Source organism: Astatotilapia calliptera, chromosome 18, assembly GCF_900246225.1.
Source record: "Astatotilapia calliptera chromosome 18, fAstCal1.2, whole genome shotgun sequence".
In the NCBI taxonomy this organism is placed as follows: Eukaryota; Metazoa; Chordata; class Actinopteri; order Cichliformes; family Cichlidae; genus Astatotilapia; species Astatotilapia calliptera.
The window spans coordinates 32421775-32427188 of NC_039319.1; the positions used below are offsets into that span (position 1 = coordinate 32421775).

The following is a 5414-nucleotide window of genomic DNA, read 5'->3' on the forward strand; positions in this document are numbered from 1 at the left end:
TCCAGAGTTAAATGGCAAATGGCCTGTATTTATATAGCGCATTACTAGTCCCTAAGGACCCCAAAGCACTTTACATATCCAGTCATCCACCCATTCACGCACACATTCACACACTGGTGATGGCAGCTACATTGTAGCCACAGCCACCCTGGGGCGCACTGACAGAGGCGAGGCTGCTGGACACTGGCGCCACCGGGCCCTCTGACCACCACCAGTAGGCAACGGGTGAAGTGTCTTGCCCAAGGACACGACGACCAAGACTGCCCAAGCCGGGGCTCGAACCGGCAACCTTCCGATTACAAGGCGAACTCCCAACTCTTGAGCCACAGTTGTATGTAGTGAGGAGGTGAAATTATTAACAAGATAATCGACCTCTGTTGGAGTAGCATTCAGATAGCTGCTCTGCTCTATGTTGGTACAGATGATAACAGTGGTTGGATTATATTCTTAAACTTAGTTACAGCACTTTCAGAAAGACATCTACTTTGATAAAGTCTACTTTCCACTGTTGTGTAATCAATTATTTTAAATGTAAATGTTATCAGGAAATGATCAGACAGGAGAGGGTTTTCAGGAAACACTGTTAAATGTTCAGTTTCTATGCCATATGTTAAAACAAGATCTAGAGTGTGATTATTAAAGTGGTGGGTGGGTTCTTTTCCTTTTTATGAAAAGCCAATTGAGTCTAATAACAGATTAAATGCCATGTTGAGGCTGTCATTTTTAGCATCTACATGGATGTTAAAATCACCCACAATAATTATTTTATCTGAGCTGAGCACTAAATCAGATAAAAAGTCTGAGAAATCAGACAGAGACTCTGTGTAAGGAGATTGGGGGGGGGGGGGGGGTAGCAGGAGGAGAGAAGCTGCAGAGATGCGTGTGAGACTGCAACTCTGCTTCCTGGTCCCAACTCTGGATAGTCATATTTTGGGGGGTTTAATAAATCTGTCCATATTTCTAGAAATGAGAGCTGCTCCATCCAAAGTGGGATGGATGCCGTCTCTCCTAACAAGATCAGGTTTCCTCCAGAAGGTTTGCCAATTATCTATGAATTCCACATAGTTTCTGGGACACCACTCAGACAGCCAGCAATTTAAGGAGAACATGCGGCTAAACATGTCACTCCTGGTCTGATTGGGGAGGGGACCAGAGAAAACTACAGAATCTGACATTGTTTTGGCAAAGTTGCACACCGATTCAATATTGCTTTTAGTGACCTCCGATTGGCGTAACCGAGTGTCATTACTGCCGACGTGAATTATGATTTTACTGAATTTACGTTTATCCTTAGCCAGCAGTTTTGCATTTCCTTCAATGTCGCCTGCTCTGGCCCCTGGAAAACAATTGACTATGGTTGCCGGTGTCTCTAGCTTCACATGTCTGAGAACAGAATCACCAATTACCAGAGTTTGACCCCCGGCGGGTGTGTCGCCGAGTGGGGAAAAACAGTTAGACACATGAACGGGTTGGTGGTGTACCTGGGGCTACTGTTTAGGACTATGCTTCCTCCTCACCGTCACCCAGCCACGCTCCTTCCCCAGCTGCTTGGGGTCTGCCGGGGAACAGCTAGCGGGGCCTACGCTATCTTCGGCTGCACCAGTTACAGGGGCCTGGCTAGCTACGGGTGAATGAAGGGTGCGAAGCCGAGTCTCTCTTCCAATGTGGATCACATCAGCCAGAAACAGGCTCTTGTGAAATGTAGATGACCTCAGACAGCAGCGCAGGCCCTGCTGTCGTGAAGTTGGCCTCAGAGGGAGCACTAGCCCTGGTGCAATGTGGATGGCCTAAGCCAGCAATACAGGCCCTGGTATGTTGACGATAGCCTCACAAGGAGCACATGCCGTGGTATAATGTGGATGGCCTCAGCCAGTAGCAAAGGCCCTGTTGTAATGTGGATGGCCTCATCTACCAACACTGGCCCAGGTGAAATGTGGATGGTAATGGCCAGCACCACAGACCTTGGTGTAATGTGGATGGCATCAGCCAGCAGCACAGGCCCTTGAGTAATGTGAATGTCCTCAGCCAACACCACTGGCCCTTGTGTAATATGGATGGTATCAGCCAGCACCAAAGGCCCTGGTGTGGTGATGATAGCCTCACAGGAAGCACTGTCCCTGGTGTAATTTGGATGGCCTCATCCAAAAACACTGGCCCTGGTGTAAAGTGGATGGCATTGGCCAGCACCACAGGCCCTGGTGTAATGTGAATGGCCTCATCCAACAACACTAGCCCTGGTGAAATGTGGATGGTATTGGCCAGCACCGTAGGCCCTGGTGTAATGTGAATGTCCTCAGCCAACACCATTGTCCCTGGTGTAATGTGGATGGTATTGGCTAGCACCACAGGCCCTGTTGTAATGTGGATGGCCTCATCTACCAACACTGGCCCAGGTGAAATGTGGATGGTATTGGCCAGCACCACAGGCCCTTGTGTAATGTGAATGTCCTCAGCCATGACCACAGGCCCTGATGAAATGTAATTGGCCTCAGCCATGACCACAGGCCCTGGGGAAATGTAAATGTCCTCAGCCAGTAGCACAGGCCCTGTTGTAATGTGGATGGCCTCATCTAACAACTCTGTCGCAGGTGAAATATGGATGGTATTGGTCAGCACCACACACTCTGGTGAAATGTGCATGATATCGGTCAGCACCACAGCCCCAGGTGTAATGTGGATGGCATCAACGAGCAGCAGAGGCCCTGGTGTGGTGACGATGGCCTCACAGGAAGCACTGTCCCTTGTGTAATGTGTATGGCCTCAGCCAACAACAGTGGCCCTGGTGAAATGTGGATGGCCTCATCCAGCACCACAGGCCCTGGTTTGGTGATGATTGCCACACAGGAAGAACTGTACCTGGTGTAATGTGGATGGCCTCATCCAACAGTACAGGCCCTGGTGTGGTGAAGATGGCCTCACAGGAAGCACAGGCCATGGTGTAATGTGGATGGCCTCAGACAGCAGCCAGGCCCTGGTGAAATGTAGATGGCCTCAGCCGGCAACATGCGCTCTGGTGAAATGTAGTCTGCCTCAGCCAGTGGCACAGGCCCTGTTGTGGTGAAGCCAGTAGTAAAGGCCCTTGTGTTTTCTGGAACGCATCAGCCGGCAACACAATCCCTGGTGAAATGTGGATGGTTATCATCGAGTAGCACAGGCCCTGGTGTAATGTGGATGGCCTCATCCAACAGTACAGTCCCTGGTGTGGTGAAGATCGCCTGACAGGAAGCAGTGTCCCTGGTGTAAAGTGTATGGCCTAAGCCAACAACAGTGGACCTGGTGAAATATGGATGGTATTGGCCAGCACCACAGGCCCTGGTGTAATGTGAATGTCCTCAGCCAGAAGCACAGGCTCTTGTGTATTGTGGATCGCATCAGCCAGCAAAACAAGCCCTGGTGAGATGTGGTTGGTATCAACGAGTAGCAAAGGCCCTGGTGTAATGTGGATGGCCTCAGCAAGCACCACAGGCCCTGGTTTGGTGATGATGGCATCACAGGAAGCACTGGCAGTGGTGTAATGTGGATGGCCTGAGCCAACAACACTGGACCTGTTGAAATGTGGATGGTATTGGCCAGCACCAAAGGCCCTGGTGTCACGGCGACGGATGGCCGGTACTGAATAGGACTCAGGTGCAGAAACCCAGAGCGGAGACAGTAGATGATTTAATAGTTTATTACGGTTAAGTGCAAGGGGAACAAAAAAAGGGAAACGTGGCAAAGACAGAAAATGACGAGACGTGGAGCCTTGGTGTGGCGTGCCCAGGGGAACGTGGCTAGGGCGAGGGAACGAGGCCTGAGAAGTGGAACGGAGCTGAGTGGGGAACAGTCACACTGAGGGGAGAGGATATAGAAGTTAGGCGGGTAGTGAAGGCAGCTCAGAAGTGGCCAGTATAAGAGCAGCAATTCTTACTTGCAGTTAGGGACCTGGAGTGTTTGAGAGGGGGATGATGAAGATCCAGGGGAGGCTGAGTGGCGTGGAAAGGCTGACCTGAGATCCGGGGCTCCAGATGGAGTGTGATGGCAGGAGGGCAGGCAGGTGAGGCACAGAGGGATTTCCAAAATGATCACTAGGTATTCCGAGTCCGGAGGTGGAGTGAGCCAGGGTGGGTACAGCAACTGTAGCACAAAAGAGTCTTTGTTAGTAAGATGAATCACAGCGAGAATTTGAAACACAAGACCTGTTACCAACATGGGTTGATGACGAACTGGCAGTGAGTGAACATCGATGTGTGGTTTAAATCCCTCTGGCTTGATAGCCTGCAATAGGCTCCAGGTGTGCAGGAGCTGGAGTTGGCCCTGCCCAGGGGCGGATCCCAGGTCAGTTCAGGAGCCTAATGGAAACTCCAGCCACCCACCGTAGACCATGACAGTACCCCCCCCCTCAAGGGACGCCACCTGGCGGCCGACCGGTCCCCAGCCCGCGACGTGACCTGAAAAAAATCAGAGACAAGAGCAGGATCAAGGATAAACGAGCGAGGAACCCAGGCACGTTCCTCAGGCCCATACCCCTCCCAGTCCACCAAAAACTGGCGACCCCGACCACGGCGACGGACGTCAACGATCCGCCGAACCGTATAGGCCGGATGACCATCGATGAGCCGGGCGGGCGGAGGGGGGTCGGAAGGCGGGCACAGCACACTGGACAGCACAGGCCTGACTTGGGAAACATGAAAAACCGGGTGAATCCGCAGACTGGGAGGAAGCTCGAGCTTCACAGCAGAGGGCGAGACGACCGAGTGGATGACATATGGCCCAATAAACCGAGGAGCCAGCTTGCGGGAGGAAACTTTAAGGGGAACATCCTTAGCCGACAGCCACACCTTCTGCCCTGGAGCGTACCGAGGAGCTGGCGACCGTAGACGATCTGCATAGCGGCAGTGGCGGGCAGCAGCTTTCTTCAGTGCCTCCTGGGTCCGAGTCCAGACGCGGCGGCAGCGCTGGAGATGGTGCTGGACGGAAGGCACAGCCAAATCAGCCTCTTCCTCAGGGAAGAGGGGAGGCTGATAGCCCAGGGACGCTTCAAATGGAGAGAGACCAGTGGATGCGGAAACATGAGAATTGTGCGCATACTCCACCCATGGGAGATGTGCTGACCAGGTAGCCGGGTTATGGGAAACCATGCAGCGGAGCATGGACTCTAGTTCTTGGTTGAGCCTCTCAGTCTGTCCATTGGTTTGAGGGTGGTAACCAGAACTGAGGTTGGCTCGAGCACCCAGGGCAGAGCAGAAAGATTTCCAAACCTGGGATGTAAATTGAGGTCCCCTGTCAGAAGTGACCTCGGCAGGAATCCCGTGGAGTTTGAAGACGTGGTCAACCATCAGTCTTGCAGTTTCCGTGGCAGTGGGTAGTTTCTCCAGGGCAATGAAGTGAGCTGCTTTAGATAACCTGTCGATCACAGAGAGTATTACTGTTTTACC

At 52.2% G+C, this 5414-nt stretch overlaps 1 long non-coding RNA gene across 2 annotated transcripts; it reads right to left on the reverse strand.

Moving 5' to 3' along the window:
* Positions 1-3654: 3654 nt before the first annotated feature.
* Positions 3655-4390, reverse strand: LOC113010696 (uncharacterized). 2 transcript variants are annotated; one of them, XR_003270380.1, is made up of 3 exons: positions 4187-4388; positions 3908-4113; positions 3655-3828 (listed from the first exon to the last, which is right to left on the reverse strand). It is a non-coding gene; the product is annotated as an uncharacterized LOC113010696 (long non-coding RNA). The 2 variants fall into 2 exon arrangements; XR_003270379.1 differs by having other exon boundaries at positions 3908-4390.
* Between the last annotated feature and the right edge of the window lie 1024 nt (positions 4391-5414).